This window comes from Lycium barbarum, chromosome 5, assembly GCF_019175385.1.
Source record: "Lycium barbarum isolate Lr01 chromosome 5, ASM1917538v2, whole genome shotgun sequence".
Taxonomy (NCBI): domain Eukaryota; kingdom Viridiplantae; phylum Streptophyta; class Magnoliopsida; order Solanales; family Solanaceae; genus Lycium; species Lycium barbarum.
This window is the reverse complement of record NC_083341.1, coordinates 137,491,269-137,510,391: the sequence shown is the minus strand read 5'-3', so window position 1 is coordinate 137,510,391 and position 19,123 is coordinate 137,491,269. Positions and strand designations below refer to the sequence as shown.

Sequence of the window (19,123 nt, the reverse complement as noted above, 5' to 3'; positions counted from 1 at the left end):
AAATAAATACCGACCTCACGAAATCGGTATTATTTTAAATAAAAAATAAAATTATTAAATATACCGACCTCATGATGTCGGTATAATCAGTCAAATAAAATTAACCCAGACCCAATTAAACTCTTCTACCTCGTTCCCATTTCTCTGCCCCTCTCCGCTCACTTTTCTCTCCCCCTCTCTCTCTCTAACCCTAGTAACTCCGGCGACTTTCACCACCATTACTGCCGGTCACCCCGCGCCGCCGCCATCCCTACCCAGCTGGAAAAAGACTACTTCTTCCAGATCTCTCCCCCATTTTCTACGCTCTCAAACTTTCTTCACTTCATTTTCCCCATATCTCACGCCCTTCTCTTCTTCCAATGCTCTCCACCTTCATTTTCCATCTTCTGGGTAAGTTTTAATTTCTCATTTGATTCACTAATTTCCTTTCTCATTTTAATTCCCAAAGTTACTTCCCCTTTTTTTGTTACTCTAACTAAAATGTTAAAGCCTTGGCTGGAATTGACCCAGTCTTCCCCTTATTTTTTTCCTTTTCTTTTCTCAGTTGTTCGTGCTTGATTTAGGAGATCATTGTGCTGCTGCCTCTATTGATAGCTTTGACGATTAGTAGACAACCTCCTTAGTCTTTCTAGTGTGTATTTTCCTATCTCAAAATGTGCTTTCTCTATTTTAATTGTTGAATTGATGCTTAATGTAATTTGGAATTAGAAACACCGTAACTGTTATCTTGCTGTCTTTTGTCATGTAATTTGGAATTAGAAACACCGTAATTGTTATCTTGTTGTCTTCCATTGTTTTGTACAACTTTATTTGGGGCATGATGGCATCATTAACTGACCAAAATAGTAGACCATTTTGTCATATTAGTAAAGTTCGTGTAGGACTTTGACAAAAAAAGAAGTATAAAAAGAAAATAATTAATGAAGGATATTAAAGTTGTTGAATTGTAAAGAAAAGAATGGAGTACCGAAGTAGTCTACAGGCCAGGCCATGATTCTTTTCTTTATGAAAATTCAAGAATAAGTCTAGAATCATGACGTTCTTTACTATTCCAAAAAGATTAGTCGGTAAAAGATGGAAAAGATAAATAAATGATAATTAATTTTGAAGTTTTCTTAGATTAAATTGTCCTAGTTAGTTTTTCCTAGTCTGAAGCTTTAATTTGCTAATTAGGGCAACTGGTGATTTGGGTTTTGAACATTAAATTAAATTAAACATTGAATTTTCCCTAACAATTTCAAATTTGGTGTTATTTGTGTAGATGGAATCTCGTAATTGGATGTATAATAGGACAAACGAAAACCGAGGGGGGATGAGGCAAGAATTTGTAGACGGTGTCGATGCTTTTGTTGGCTATGCAATGACACTTGAAACTTTTCTAAGTCATGGCTTGGTTAGGTGCCCTTGTGTGAAATGTCAATGTAGGAATTACGAGAAACCAGAGATTGTTAGGCTTCGTCTCTATAAAGACGGCTTGGTTAGGTGCCCTAGTATAATTAAATTATATTTACCTTTGTATAACAATATTTATCTATCATTATAAAGATACATTTTTTTGTAAAGTTACTTATCTAACAGCATTATACAAATACCTATTACAGTAATAACCAAAAAATCTTCTATTGATTACTAGTAGTACTTATATTTAATTGAAGACATAACTTTAAAAAAAAATTGTAAGTTCCAATTATGAGGAATCTGAAACACCACAAGGCTACGTAACTCGATCTTGGGATTATAACAGATTATATCGAGGTGATTATATATATTAGCCAGATGATTATAACTTGTGAAGTAAAATTAAAATTCTTGTGTCACAGTTAAAGTTTATAATGTACTATAACCACGTAACAAGTAAAACTAAAATCCTTGTGTCACAGTTAAGTTTATAATGTACTACAACCACTCAAATGTACGTAGCCATCGAAACAAATATACTATTACTATGAGAGTATATACATATATTTAGATATATTATACAGAAAAAACACACAAATTGATCATGCATGAATTTAAACTGGAATAAATATGCTCTGTTTGGTTTTTCTGGTGTATGTAATGTGCACATTATATTTATCTCATGGTATAAAAACAATTACCTATACCTATAGAACAACATAACTGGCTGCCATTGACCTACAAGCCTTAGAAAAGTATGCTCTGTTTGGTAATGCTGCAAATTGAATCAGTTGGTATTTTTAAACTCTTAAAAGAAAATGGAATTAATAAAAAACAATTAAGGCAAACTTGACAATTAGGCACACTCTTCCTACTTCCTACTACTATAAATATGTGAATGTAGGAGCTTAAGATTCCACATCAAGCAGTGCTAAGCCATTTCAAATCCTTTCTCAACAGCCTTCTGAACATCAGCAGCTGCCATTGCACCATAAACAATCTCTGTCACTGGTACAAATGTCTTCTTGACCTTTTTCTTGAGAGCTTCAACCTGTAAGAAAATGAAAACAATAAATGCTAAACTTTACCGTCACCTTTGAGCTAGCACACTGAAGCAGAAGAATATTGGTTATTACCCCAATATTAATTAAGCACAAAAGCACTACACTGATGCCCTTTAAGGATTAAAATACAAGTAAACACTAGGCCATTCATGTGTTCCATACAGTACATGCATAAATAAAATCTTGACAATTTGAATAGCTGCATAGTTTGATGTATAACACTCAAGTATGACTGATGGAGAAAGAGTGATGTGTTACCTTACCATCTGTCTCCATTTGGACAGGTTTGTCTCCAGACTCTGGAACACCATTGTCAGCCCCTGAAGCAGCTGCACCATCCTGCATATTTACATCAGTTTCTGATGTAGTTGAAGGAGCAGCTGAAGCTTCATCTGTTTCCATTTTGGCAGGTTCCTTAGCTGTCTCTTTTACTTTTGTTGTAATTATGTGATTTGTGGTTGGATCTGTTTAGGTTCTTTTTCTCTACCATTATTCAGGGTAGTAATTGATTGGTAACTACTACTTATGTTATAAAGTTAACATCTTTATATAACTCTATGTTTCTATTGGGTCCTAATAAAACTGTCAAAAAGAGAATAGGTTCTTTGTCTCTTCCAATTTTCAGGTTAGTAATTGATTGGTAACTAACTATGTTATAAAGTTTCCATCTTTATATAACTCTATGCTTCTATTGGTTCCTAATAAAACTGTGAAATAGAGAAATAGGTTCTTTGTCTTTTCCAATATTCAGGTGATTACTAACTATATTATGTATTCCTTGTGATAAAGTTTCCATCTTTATATAACTCTATGTTTCTATTAGGTCCTAATAAAACTGTCAATAAGAGAATAGGTTCTTTGTCTCTTCCAATATTCAGGTGATTACTAGCAATATTATGTATTCCTTGTGATAAAGTTTCCATCTTTATATAACTTTATGCTTCTGGTGGGTCCTATTGTCGTAATAAAACTGTGAAGAAAATAAATTGGTTTGGGGAAAAGAGAATGAATAAAGAAATCATATCGTTGGACTTTGTTCTGTAATTAGCTTGATTTTGGTGTTTTCAATCTGCACTGTGCTAGAATTTGTTCTCATTGATTCAGACGATCCATAATGTTACTGGTAATATAGTTCTTCCAAATTTGTTCTCTTGTTAGTATCTGTTGCGTTTTGTTGAGGGATTTGACTGTTTCTTGGTTTCCGGACATGATTGTTTTTAGTGCTGTTGTTCGCTCATGGTTCTCGATTGAAATGAAAGTGGCTCGAACGGGCCGGAGTATGTGGTGGATTCAATTTCCATTTTTTGGACAGGTGGGGTAAATTTTATTCACATTATAGCACTAGCAGGGAGCTACAAAATTACAAAGTAGATGGTAATATCCTCTCTTCAGCTAAGCAGAAAGTCTATGAACTCCATCATGACGTCCAAATCATAAACAGCACTACACAGATGCCCTTTAAGGATTAAAATACAAGTAAACACTAGGCCATTCATGTGTTCCATACAGTACATGCATAAATAAAATCCTGACAATTTGAATAGCTGCATAGTTTGATGTATAACACTCAAGTATGACTGATGGAGAAAGAGTGATGTGTTACCTTACCATCTGTCTCCATTTGGACAGGTTTGTCTCCAGACTCCAGAACACCGTTGTCAGCCCCTGAAGCAGCTGCACCATCCTGCATATTCCTTCTGACCTTTTGTTTTAGTTATTACGTGCTTGATTAATTGGATTCTCTGCTTCATTTCACTTGCCCTTATTTGTGAAATTGCATACTGTTATCCCTCCTTAAAGAATAATAGGTGCTCTCTTCAGGTGTGCCAACCGGGAAGGCTGTTGTTATGCAGATATGTGGTGACAAGGTTAATTGCTATGTTTTGCATATTATCCACTCTGGAATCCCCCAAAACTCTGCAATCTCTTCTTGAGGATCCAACTGTTGTGAAGGTTGAGATTGTTCACTTTTTTCTGGGACATTTATCAAACAATGAATTATAATAGGACATGGTTTCTTAACTTTATAGTGTTCCAATAAACGTAGGTGGGTGTTGGCATTGCAAATGATGCCTTACAAGGTTTACCGAGATCATAATGTCTCTGTAAAGACTTCGGAAGATCTGTCTGAACTCGCCAACAAAAAGCTTGATGATCCCAAGAAGTGGGGTCTAACATCACTAACTGAGAAGCTTCTTGCCAAGCAGGTCTGTTGGTTTCTGATTCAACCATTTATATTCTATTTCTCTACTTTTTGCTTTTCCTTGCCGCTTTTGAGATCCTTGACTGGGGGGCCAGGGAGGGGGCAGAGGGGGAATCCGGGACTGGTGTTTTTGCCTGTTCCAGTCGGTTTCGTATCAATAGACTGTCATTCAGTTAACTTGTTAAGGTATGTAAAAAGAACTTCAAACTTGCAACTTTTTAAAGAAGAAACCAAGTAGAAATGCTACTTCATCTGCTGGACATATGTGCATATTTGAATGTAAAATCTTGCTGGACAGAGAATTAGTCTTACTATATTAACTATGTCATGCTGCTACACTTTCTCAAGATTAGATGATATTCTTTCCATTTATTTTCACTAGTTCCTGCATATTTTTTGAATCTGCCACTTGCTTGCATTTTGAACTATAGCGCGTTTTATTTTTGGTAGCCAAATCTAATAAAGTGTATTAGAGTAACAAACATGTATTACTACTACTATGTATTGCTTTTCGACTAATTTATATTTGCGATACTTACATATATTATTGTATAGATGGCAGGTGAAAAAAGGGGTAAGAAAACAAAGAAGGCTAAGGAGACGGGGTTTCCCAGAGACCACCACAAAACCTTGTGATTAGAGATAGAAGCCCGTCGCCACGTCTCCCACCACGCGGTGCTCCATTGCCTTATGATCCCCTCATGTGCTGATGATGCTCGTAACCCCCATACTCAATCTAGTGGTGCGGATGATGATGGGACTCACGTGTCAAACACACAAAGGCATGTTTGAATGTTAATGTTGTGGTGGATTTGCGGATTGTGTAAGTGTTTTGTGGATATTTGCGAGGGGTGAAGTAGTCTAGTGTTGTAGACTAACTTAGTGTAGATTAGTTTAATGTTTTGTGGATGTTTGTAAAGGTTGAAGTAGTTTAATGTCTCTTTTGAATGTTTGAATGACGTTTTGATTCAACTTTGAAGTAGTTTCGAATTGAATTTGATGTATTGGTGGTTGTAGTATATGTGTTTGTTGAAGTAATTTAATGTTTTATGTATATATTTGTAGTAGTTTGGTGAATTGTTGGCAGCTATTTGAGTTGGTTTTAGTTGAATATAAAATTGTTTTCATCTTGACAGGGGGCAGCTGGAATAGTAGTTAGATTCTACCAATTTTTTTCTAGAATACCGACCTCATGAGGTCGGTTTCTGCAAAAAAAATCAAAAAATTAAAAATAAACGACCTCATGAGGTCAGTTTTATGAATTTTTTTTCCAGAAATTGTAAATTACCGACCTCAGGATGTCGGTTTTCTGCGAAATTCTCTACAAATTGCAAATTACCGACCTCATGAGGTCGGTATTCTGTAAAATTTTCCCAAAAATTAGAAATTACCGACCTCATGAGGTCGGGTTTCTGTAAATATTTTGCAAAGATTGTAAAATTCCGATCTCACGATGATGAAAATCTAAAACAATATATTACATAATCATATTATTTACCGACCTCATGAGGTTGTTAAACTCATATCATTATATTATTAATATAATTTACCGACCTAATGAGGTCGGTACTTTATATAATTAATATCCGACGTAAAAAAATTTACTGACCTCGTGAGGTCGGTTATATTACCGACCCACTCTTTTCCGACCTAATTTTGAGGTCGTTTTTTGGCCAAAACCAACCTCATGAGGTCGGAAATAGCCATTTTTTGAGGTCCGTAAAACCTGTTTTTTTAGTAGTGCTAGCTTATGTGAGAAGGTTCTAGAGAAATATGAAGATTTCTCATGGAAGACTTTAGAACCTTATGGAATTGCATGGAAAGTCCTTGGAATATTCTAGTTATGTAGAGATTTCTAGAATAGGGGCTTATTTATAAATATGTAGGGACTTGTACAATAATTATTATTTACATACTAGTCCCTAGGTGAGTAGTATAAATTGGAGGGTCATTCATTTGTAAACCATTAAGCAAAACAATTCAAGTTCTCTCTAATACAAAACTTTCTTAGCAAATTTCTCTTGTCTTGCTTATCTACCATTCTCTTAGCGATCCTGAGTGTAGTAATCTAGACTGACTTGGCATAGCAAAATCGTGAGCAAGTTGTACAAGAACGTGAGCGAGTTGTCAAGTGCCGCACGTGCGCTTAGTTGAAGACTAAGAACGTGACACTCCATCTCAATTTGTTTGAGGTTGAACGGTTTGAGAAGTCAAACAACTTTTTCTTTGACTTAATTTTAAACATAAATTCTTCGAGTATTTTATAATAAAATTGATATACAGTATTTAAAAACTACATAAAAAGTAATATAAGTCTACATAATTAACAATTCACAATATATGAAAAAGGGTTGGAGAAAATTGTAGTCAAAGAAAGAGTTGTTTGATTCCCTAACTGGTCAATCTTCAAACAAATTGGGACGGAGGGAGTATTGTATACCAATAATAATCATGCTTCGCTGTGTAACTATGCCTTTATAGTGCTGAAAAATTAATTTCATAAGAGGAAGGTGCAAGTTGCTCAAACTGCTACTGATATTGCCCCTTAACATTCCTTACTTCGTGATTTCAATTAAAGCACTACTAAACTAGTTTTGCATGAAGAGAACGTGACTCAAAAAGGACGTTTTAGGTCGTCAAATTTTTATACTCTCGTTTAAATTTATGTGAAGATATTTAATTTGATAGAACACAAATTTTAAAGGAAAATAATAACTTTTGGTATAAACAAAAGAGAAATATATATATATATATATATATATAGACACACATAGACACACACACAGACTCTTTAGATTTATGATTTTAAACATGTTCTAACAATTTTGTAGGTTACAAAAAGTCGTTAATAAGGGGTAGGATGGACGTTTAAAATTACATTATTTTGAAAACGTAATGCAATATTATTTTTAAAATAAATTAAAAAATAACATCACATAAAATTGGGAAAAAGTAGCAAAAAAAACCTTGTTTGATTTATTTAGAATTTTGTCTTGTTTTGGGAGGCAGGCGGCTGAGGAGGTTCAGTTAGATGTGGACCTACTCTGCCCAATTAGTGCTAGTATATCTTATGTTGTAGTTTTATTATTATTGTAGCATATGGACTTGGAGAGGATTCTAATTTGAATATTCATAAATAAAGTCCAAATGGTACAATTTGCCAATGAAATATCATAGTATTCAAATATACTAGGAGCATTTGACATTTTAACTTGAAATTAAACGACTTGAAACTGATTTATACTCTTATTAATTACCTACTGCTTTATCTTTTTCGCCTTTTTCGTACCTAACTTGAAATTAAACGACTTGCCTAGCTGTTTGTGGATTTGACCTCTTAAAAACCATAGTTTTCTTAGTAGTAGTTGCAGTGGTGATATGATTAATATCGTTATTGGTTCTAAACAATTCATATATATCGGAAAATATTATCGTATTCGATGTTAGTACAAGATTAATAAACATATTATATGTTTCTTCTACATAAATTATTATCCATCAATATGCACACTTTCACCTAGATACATAATTTACCTGCTTTAATAGATATCGCCTTAATTACTTGCTGAATCCCAAATACATAAAATTTCTTTTTGACAGTGAGAGTTGAATCTAGGTACGCAATTTACCTGCTTTAATATATACCGTATTGAAGTGTACATTTAATATATTATTTCATCTAAATATTTAGTTTGTTGGAAAAGGCACACTTTTATGTACTTAGGCCATCTCCAACCTTGCACCATTTTTTGCACCAAATGCTATTTTGGTGCAAAAAATAGTGTTTTGGAGCTCCAACCTTGCACTATTTTTTGCACCATTTTGGTGCATGAATAGTGTTGCACCAAATTTGGTGCAACACTATTCATCCACACCATTACTATTCATTAATATTTTATTATTATATAACACTTTTAATTTAACATATTATAAATTTTAATTTTTTCATTTAGGTCCCTAACATACCTAAATATTTTTTATGTAATATTTTTATAATATTAATTTTACATCTTAATTTTGGAATGCAATTTTTATAAATTAATTTTCGTATATATTATTTTTATATAAAATTGTAAGTTAATATTATTATAAGTTATAATTGTATAAAAAAATATAACCATCACAAAAATGAAAAGTGCAAATATAAATATAATATGTTGTTAATAAATAACACAATGCTCAATAACATAATAATTTAGAATTGAAAACACATTAAAATTAAAACACAATGTTCAATAACATAATAATATTCAATACATTAAAATTGAAAATACATAATAATTTAGAAAATTATAATAATAACAAAGGATTATGAATTACATGGGATGGATATGCAAAAAAGAAAAAAAGAAAGGATTCGTTTTATGAAATTAAAAAATAAAATTTAAGTAAAAAAAAATAATATAATATAGAAGAGAGAGAAGAATATAAAAGAAATATTCTTTTTTGGTGTAAAAAATATTGCAATGGGTTGAAGTTAATATGCATCATTTTGGTGTTTGCACCATTTTGATGAAAAAAAATGATGCAATGATTGGAGATGCCCTTAGGTATCAAGAATTGCCTATCTCCCTAAAATCAAATATAACTATGCTCTGTCACGACAAGTCAGAAAAATTAAGACAATTTATCGAATCGATAAATTAATAAAACGAAACTTCATCATACTCTACGACAGTGCTGACGGTATCCTATGAAAAATGCTGACATCAAAGTAATTTAATGATATTCTTACAATGGACAAACAAAATTTAGAAGACAAACAACATGTGCCATAATAATAACTAAAAAATGCATTTTTCCATATTTTAGCTTATCTTAAAGATTAATGTTAGGTTTTAATCTCTCTATTTCAAAATAAGTAGTGTTTTTAGCATGTGCATATCCTTTAAGAAAAACTACTCATTTCTAGAAAGTAAGATGTAGTTTTACTTAGTCTCAATAAATACCTTGAAGAAGATGTAGCTAAATTACTAGTCCCTCCGTTCACTTTTACTTGTCCACTTTAGTCTTTTCATCCTGTTTAAGAAATAATAAATTAAGTGCATAATTTACTAATGTACCCATATTAATTAGTGCATATTTTTATTGAATTTGAAAAATGATTTGAAGTGATTAGTAATTAATACTATGGGTAAAACAGGAAAAAATAAATTGTCTTATCTTAATATGCTAAAAGTGACAAGTAAAAGTGAAAAATATATTTTTGGAATACTGGACAAATAAAAGTGAACGGAGGGAGTAGTTTTTTGCTTATGTAAAACTCCCTTTATTTAATTAAGGGTAGAATTGAAAGAACATCATTAATGTTTTCTTGATTATGTGAAACACCACTTATTTTAAAATAAAATCAGGTAAAAACACCACTTATTTTAAAATGGAAGGAGCGGACCAACAACAGCTAGCCGACCTTTCGTATAATCTTAAAGACACAAAACTTTAGTCAACTTTAGTTAGAGGGTAAATCCACCTAATTAGCAAATGAATTCATTAATATCATTGTCATCGAATGCATGGAAGTTCCTCAGTCGATGTTACCCAGAAGAATAGGATACATTATCCCAGGAAGATAGAATACTATCGATAAAAAAGCTGCCTCGACAAACAAATTGGAAACGAACCTTTTTTTTTTTTTTTAACAATTATTGGCCTTTGCAAATATGGCATGATTAACACCATCACGCTAACAAACTAGTACTATAGAATTTTATGGCTAATAAAAAGGTTCACTTCACGTATACATGCAACTATGGCAAATTAAAGTCGTTTCAATCAATATTCGATCGAGCTTCAAAAATTTGCTTATTTTGAAAAGGTAAATTACCTTTTGTGTAATGGTTTTTGAAAAAATGCTTTTAGATAGTAACAATTTTTATTTGACTAATCAATTTTAAAAAGATCTCTGACAATGTTGAAGCATTACTTCGTGCTTGAGCAAGTTTCCAAATGTGGTTTCAGAAAAAAGCTAATTTTTCAGCTGCTGAAATAATTTTTGCTACTACTCAAAAATACCTCAAATCTCTAAAATAAATATCTTTTTAGAAAAATAAACACTTTTAGCTTTCAAGAAGCCTGACCTAATTATAGGCTAAAATTAGGTATGCAAAACAAAAAAGAAAATGCAGCAGGTAAACAATAAGAGTATAAATTGTTTTGCACTAATGCAAGTGTCAAATGTTCCTAGTATATTTGAATACTATGATATTTCATTGGCAAGATGTACTTCTTTAGACTTTATGTCTGAATTTTCAAATTAGACTACTTTTCAAGTCCATATGAGAGTCATAATAAATAACATACTTAATTAAGGCACTAATTTAAATTGGGTAGTGTAGGGTCCACATCTGACTAAACCTCCTTAGCCGCCTGTTCCCTAGTCCACTCTCCTATTCGAAACATAAGACGAGACAAAAGTGAGTAAATATTCAAAATACACCTTAACGTTTGATTAAAATTTCAATAATACACCTAATTTTTGCGATGATTTAAAATAAGCCTTAAAAATTTGTGTGACTGTAAATCATTCATAAAGTGAATTTTTTCCAAATTAGGAAAAAGATCATTTATTTTAGCATGGATTAAAAAAAATAGATTCAAACAAATTGAAACAGAGAGAGCATTATTGTAGCATATGGACTTGGAGAGGATTCTAATTTGAATATTCATAAATAAAGTCCAAATGGTACAACTTGCCAATGAAATATCATAGTATTCAAATATACTAGGAGCATTTGACATTTTAACTTGAAATTAAACGACTTGAAACTGATTTATACTCTTATTAATTACCTACTGCTTTATCTTTTTCGCCTTTTTCGTACCTAACTTGAAATTAAACGACTTGCCTAGCTTTTTGTGGATTTGACCTCTTAAAAACCATAGTTTTCTTAGTAGTAGTTGCAGTGGTGATATGATTATTATCGTTATTGGTTCTAAACAATTCATATATATCGGAAAATATTATCGTATTCGATGTTAGTACAAGATGAATAAATATATTATATGTTTCTTCTACATAAATTATTATCCATCAATATGAGCACTTTCACCTAGATACATAATTTACCTGCTTTAATATATATCGCCTTAATTACTTGCTGAATCCCAAATACATAAAATTTCTTTTTGACAGTGAGAGTTGAACCTAGGTACGCAATTTACCTGCTTTAATATATACTGTATTGAAGTGTACATTTAATATATTATTTCATCTAAATATTTAGTTTGTTGGAAAAGGCACACTTTTACGTACTTAGGTCATCTCCAACCTTGCACCATTTTTTGCACCAAATGCTATTTTGGTGCAAAAAATAGTGTTTTGGAGCTCCAACCTTGCGTTATTTTTTGCACCATTTTGGTGCATGAATAGTGTTGCACCAAATTTGGTGCAACACTATTCATCTACACCATTACTATTCATTAATATTTTATTATTATATAACACTTTTAATTTAACATATTATAAATTTTAATTTTTTCATTTAGGTCCCTAATATACCTAAATATTTTTTATGTAATATTTTTATAATATTAATTTTACATCTTAATTTTGGAGTGTAATTTTTATAAATTAATTTTTGTATATATTATTTTTATATAAAATTGTAAGTTAATATTATAATATGTTGTTAATAAATAACACAATGTTCAATAACATAATAATTTAGAATTGAAAATACATTCAAATTAAAACACAATGTTCAATAATATAATAATGTTCAATACATTAAAATTGAAAATACATTAAATAACATAATAATTTAGAAAATTATAATAATAACAAAGGATTATGAATTACATGGGATGAATATGCAAAAAAGAAAAAAGAAAGGATTCATTTTATGAAATTAAAAAATAAAATTTAAGTAAAAGAAAACAATATAATATAGAAGAGAGAGAAGAATATAAAAGGAATATTCTTTTTTAGTGTAAAAAATAGTGCAATGGGTTGGAATTAATATGCACCATTTTGATTTTTGTATCATTTTGATGCAAAAAATAGTGCAATGGTTGGAGATGCCCTTAGGTATCAAGAATTGCCTATCTCCCTAAAATCAAATATAACTATGCTCTGTCACGACAAATCAGAAAAATTAAGACAATTTATTGAATCGATAAATTAATAAAACGAAACTTCATCATACTCTACGACAGTGCTGACGGTATCCTATGAAAAATGCTGACATCAAAGTAATTTAATGATATTCTTACAATGGACAAACAAAATTTAAAAGACAAACAACATGTGCCATAATAATAACTAAAAAATGCATTTTTCTATATTTTAGTTTATCTTAAAGATTAATGTTAGGTTTTAATCTCTTTATTTCAAAATAAGTAGTGTTTTTAGTTTATGCATATCCCTTACGAAAAACTACTCATTTCTGGAAAGTAAGATGTAGTTTTACTTAGTCTCAATAAATACCTTGAAGAAGATGTAGCTAAATTAATAGTCCCTCTGTTCACTTTTACTTGTTCACTTTAATCTTTTCATGCTGTTTAAGAAATAATAAATTAAGTGCATAATTTACCAATGTACCCATATTAATTAGTGCATATTTTTATTTGATTTGAAAAATCATTTGAAGTGAGTAATTAATACTATGGGTAAAACAGGAAAAAATAAATTGTCTTATCTTGATATGCTAAAAGTGACAAGTAAAAGTGAAAAATCTATTTTTGGAATACTGGACAAGTAAAAGTGAACGGAGGGAGTAGCTTTTTGGTTATGTAAAACTCCCTTTATTTAATTAAGGGTAGAATTTAAAGAACATCACTAATGTTTTCTTGATTATGTGAAACACCACTTATTTTGAAATAAAATCAGGTAAAAATATCACTTATTTTGAAATGGAAGGAGTGGACCAACAGTAACTAGCCGACCTTTCGTATAATTTCAAAGACACAAAAGTTTAGTCAACTTTAATTAGAGCGGAAATCCACCTAATTAGCAAATGAATTCATTAATATCATGGTCATCGAATGCATGGAAGTTCATCAGTCGATGTTACCCAGAAGAATAGGATACATTATCCCAGGAAGATAGAATACTATTGATAAAAAAGCTGCCACGACAAACAAATTGGAAACTGTTATAAAATAAAAACTATAAAGTAAATATACGGAAGAAATATATAGAGAGATATATGATTTTTATTGCTAATCCAATTCTCTACATATGACCACTATTTATAGAGGAAAATATATGCTTAATGGCTAAGTCATCTAAGATAACATGGCTAAGTAACTTAATGGAATGACTAAGCTATTTAAGATAACATGGCTAAGTAATCTTAATGGACAAACAAACTCGTAACACTCCCCCTTGGATGTCCATTAATTAAATGATGTGCCTCGTTAAAACCTTATTAGGAAAAACCCTGTGGGAAAAAGCCTCAATAAAGGAAAAAGAGTACACATATCTAGTAATACGCTTTGAGAGCTACCTCATTAAAAACCTTACCAAGAAAACCCAACGGGACAAAACTTGGTTAAGGAAAAAAGAGTACAACGCGTATTTCACTCCCCCTGACGAAGACCAAGATTCAGATGTCGGAGCCTTCGCATTCCAATCTTGAATATCATCTTCTCAAGAGTTGAAGTTGGCAAAGATTTGGTGAACAAATCTGCAGGATTGTCACTTGAACAGATTTGTTGCACATCAATATCACCATTCTTCTGGAGATCATGTGTGAAAAATAACTTTGGTGAAATGTGCTTCGTTCTATCTCCTTTTATGAAACCTCCTTTTAATTGAGCTATGGATGCAGCATTATCTTCATATAATACTGTGGGTATTTTTGTATCACACTTCAAGCCACATCTTTCTCTGATGAAATGTATCACTGATCTCAATCACACACATTCTCTACTTGCTTTATGAATAGCGATTATCTCAGCATGATTTGAAGAAGTAGCAACAATGGACTGCTTTGTCTATCACCATGATATAGCAGTACCTTCGCATGTAAACAGATAGCCCGTTTAAGATCGAGCTTTATGTGGATCAGATAAATAACCTGCATCGGCATAACCAACTAGATCTGTACTACTATTGTTAGCATAAAACAGACCCATATCGCTAGTTCCTTTCAGATATCGCAATATATGCTTAGTCCCGTTCCAATGCCTCTGTGTAGGAGAAGAGCTATATCTTGCTAGCAAATTAACAGAAAACGCTATGTCAGGTCTTGTAGCATTAGCAAGATACATAAGTGCACCTATTGCACTAAGATATGGTACTTCAGGACCAAGTAGCTCTTCGTTTTCTTCCCGAGGTCGGAACGGATCTTTGCTCACTTCAAGCGAGCGAACAACCATAGGAGTACTTAAAGGATGCGCATTGTCCATGTAAAACCGTTTTTAAAACTTTCTCAGTATAGGCAGATTGATGGATAAAGATCCCTTTTGCGAAATGTTCAATTTGCAGACCAAGACAGAGTTTTGTCTTTCCGAGATCTTTCATCTCAAATTCTTCCTTCAAATATTCAATCGCCTTTTGGAGCTCTTCTGGAGTTCCAATGAGATTTATGTCATCAACATAAACAACAAGTATAATGAACCCTGATTTTGTTTTCTTAATAAAAACACATGGACAAATGGCATCATTTATATATCCTTCATTTATCAAGTACTCACTTAGGCGATTATACCATATGCGCCTGATTTTTTTAAACCATATAATGATCTTTGTAATCTGATTGAATACATTTCCCGAGACTTTAAACCAAATGCTTCAGGCATTTTATATCCTTCAGGAATTTTCATATAAATTTCATTATCAAGTGAGCCATAAAGATAAGATGTAACCACATCCATCAGATGTATTTCAAGGGTTTCATAGACAGCTAAACCGATGAGGTATCGAAATGTTATAGCATCCATAACTGGTGAATACGTTTCCTCATAGTCGACGCCGGGTCTTTGAGAGAATCCTTGTGCAACAAGGCGTGCTTTGTATCACACAATTTCATTTCTCTCATTTCTTTACCGTACAAAGACCCATTTGTGGCCAACTGGTTTTACACCATTAGGCGTTTGGACTACAGGTCTAAAAACCTCACGTTTAGCAAGTGAATTCAATTCTGATTTAATTGCTTCTTGCCATTTTGGCCAATCATATCTTCGTCGACATTCTTCGACAGATTGAGGTTCCTGATCCTCACTGCCTTTCATAATATTTAGTGCAACATTATATGCAAAAACACTATTCACCACAATTTTCGATCTATTCAAGTTGCCCTCATCACCAGTAAAACTTAATGATAGTTCTTTACTCACTGGAGTCTCGGGTTTGCTGATTTCTTCAGGAATACCAGGATTAATCAGATCTTGAATCTCTTCATGAGATCCTTTCATAGTGTCATTCTGATCATTGTTTGTATTTCTTTTTCTAGGATTTTTATCCTTGGAGCCCAATGGCCTACCACGCTTCAGGCATGGATGAGATTCAGAGGCTATGACACTAATAGATTGTCCCTTTGGAACATCAATTCGAATAGGCACATTCTCTGCAGGGATATGCGACTTAGTTATTCTTTTCAAATCAGTAAATCCGTCTGGCATTTGATTTGCTATTTTCTGCAAGTGGATGATCTTCTAGATCTCCTGCTCACATATAGGGGCACGTGGATCAAAATGAGATAGTGATGGAACTCTCCACGCAATTTCTCTTTTGATTTCTTTTCTCTCTCCCCCTAATTGTGGAAAATTTGTTTCATCAAATCGACAATCTGCAAATCGGACAGTGAATAAATCTCCCGTCAATGGCTCAAGATAGCGAATAATGGAGGGTGATTCAAACCCAATATATATTCCTAACCTTCTTTGGGGGCCCATTTTAGTGCGCTGTGGTGGTGCTACAGGCACATATACAGCACAGCCAAAGATTCGGAGATGAGCAATATTTGGTTCATGACCAAATACTAATTGTGACGAGGAGTATTTATTATAATGAGTCGGTCTAAGACGAATAAGAGATGCTGCATGTAAGATAGCATGACCCCAGACGGTTGTAGGCAACCGTGTTTTCATAAGTAATGGTCTTGCTATCAATTATAAACGCTTAATAAATGACTCAGCAAGGCCATTTTGGGTATGAACATGTGCTACAGGATGTTCAACCTTTATCCCAACTAATAAACAATAATCATCAAAAGCTTGGGATGTAAATTCTCCAGCATTATCAAGACGTATAGCCTTTATAGGATAATCTGGGAACTGTGCCCTTAAGCGTATTATTTGTGCGAATAATTTCGCAAACGCCAGGTTGCGAGACGATATGAGGCACACATGAGACCATCTCGAAGACGCATCTATTAGAACCATAAAATATCTGAATGACCCACAAGATGGGTGAATAGGTCCACATATATCCCCATGTATACGCTCTAGAAAAACAGGGGATTCAACGTCAACTTTCATTGGTGATGGCCTGGTTATCAATTTGCCCTGATGACAAGCGACACATGAAAATTCACTACTTTCAAGAATCTTCAGGTTCTTAAGTGGATGCCCATTTGAATTTTCAATAATTCGTCTCATCATTATTGATCCAGGATGACCCATTTGGTCATGCCAAAGCACAAAAGTTCCTGAATCGTTAAACTTCTGGTTTACGATTGAGTGCGCTTCAATTGTACTAATTTCTGCATAGTACAGGCCAGAAGACAAAGTTGGTAATTTCTCCAAAACATATTTCTGGCCGGAGACATTCTTTGTAATAATAAGATATTCATCATTTGTTTCATTTAATATCTCGACGTGATACCCATTACGGTGGATATCTTTGAAACTCAACAAGTTTCTTGGGGATCTAGAAGAGAATAATGCATCTTCTATAACAAGTTTCGTCCCCTTAGGTAGAAATATAGTAGCTCTTTCGGAGCCTTCAATTAATTTCGAATTGCCAGAAATTGTATTAATATTTTCCCTTTTTCTACGCAAGTGAGAAAAGTATTTCTCATCTTTGAATATAGCATGCATTGTTCCACTATCAATCACACAAATATCTTCATGATTGGTCATTGATCCAAATAATATTTGAGGATTTTCCATATATTCTTCAAAACGAAAGAATAGACAAAGTAAACATCGAAGTAGATATTATGATTAGACAAAGTATTACACACACTTTATTACATATATTACTATTAAACAAAGCATTACACACACTTTATTTACATAACTATGGAAACATAACCACATTAGCTAATACAAACGACATGTATGAAATATCTAAGTTATTACAGATCCATCACCGACCAGATGATCTATTTTCCCTTCAGGGAGTTCAAAGAAATCTGCCACATCTAGATGTTTGGGCTCAACATTATCTTCAGAAATAAAATTTGCTTCGGCATCCTTTTCTGCCTTTTTAAGGGAGGCTTGATACAGCTCAACTAGGTGCTTTGGCGTACGACAGGTACGTGACCAGTGCCCTTTTCCTCCACATCGGAAGCATTTATTTTCTGAATTTTTCTTTTGCACAGCTTCATGCTTTTCATCCTTCCTTTTACACTGCTGGTGGTGAAGAGTATTATTTGGTGCAAGACGAGAATCATGATTAAAATTCCTTCCTCGATCACGCCTGTTCCCTAGTCCACTCTCCTATTCGAACATTACACGAGACAAAATTTACAAAATTAAACAAATGAAACAAAGGCTTTATTTTTATATTACAAAGAAAGGATTTGCTATCAACAAGGTTATGATAAGATGGATAGAATCCCCTCGATCAAGAGATTTGCATTTAAGATTTAAGTTTTATGGGTTCAATATTTAAGATTTTTAATATCGAATCTATTATATCTTTAAAATTATGAGTCCATATCTAATATTAATTTATGCTCCACGTCAAAAGTACTGAGTTCCAGCAATCACCGATACTCCACATCTGCCTCTTCCTTTCATCCTTAACCCTTAGGTTCGAGCCCTAGGTATGTCAGAAATTTTGATAGCTAGGTAGCACTTTCTACATTAATGGACCTTACGGAGGGCGAATTTGAATTAGTCGGACTCCAATGTTGTTATTGAACATTTGGCAGAGCAAAAAAAAAAAAAAAGAAAGAAAGAAAGGATTTTCATCTAAGGGTGTGTGACATAGTGGTCAATGAAGTGCACCGAGAACCATGAACTCTCAGGTTCAATTTCAGCAGAGACAAAAACACTAGGTGATTTCTCTCCATTTGTCCAAGCTTTGGTGAATAGAGTCGCCCGGTACTTATGTTGGTGGGAGGTAATAAGTACCCTGTGAAATTAGTCGACCTAGACACAGTTGGATGCGCACAAGCTGGGACATGCACCACGCTTATAAAAAAAGAAAAAGAAAAAGAAAAAGAGAGGATTTGCTGACCGAAAACCTTTTTGCGTCACGTTATCACAAGATGAAATTACAACATGTGAGATGTTAGGCTGTAACATCGGTAGCAGTTTGAGCAACTTGCACCTTCCTCTTATG

The 19,123-nt window shown here is 32.9% G+C and overlaps 1 long non-coding RNA gene across 9 annotated transcripts; it reads left to right on the top strand.

Annotated features, from left to right (window-relative positions):
• Positions 1-131: 131 nt before the first annotated feature.
• LOC132641809 (uncharacterized) lies at positions 132-5,719 on the top strand. 9 transcript variants are annotated; one of them, XR_009582986.1, is made up of 7 exons: positions 132-390; positions 545-631; positions 2,747-3,585; positions 3,684-3,774; positions 4,092-4,415; positions 4,510-4,669; positions 5,221-5,719. It is a non-coding gene; the product is annotated as an uncharacterized LOC132641809 (long non-coding RNA). The 9 variants fall into 9 exon arrangements; XR_009582985.1 differs by lacking the exon at positions 3,684-3,774 and having other exon boundaries at positions 2,747-2,872; XR_009582984.1 differs by having other exon boundaries at positions 3,684-4,415.
• Positions 5,720-19,123: the final 13,404 nt, after the last annotated feature.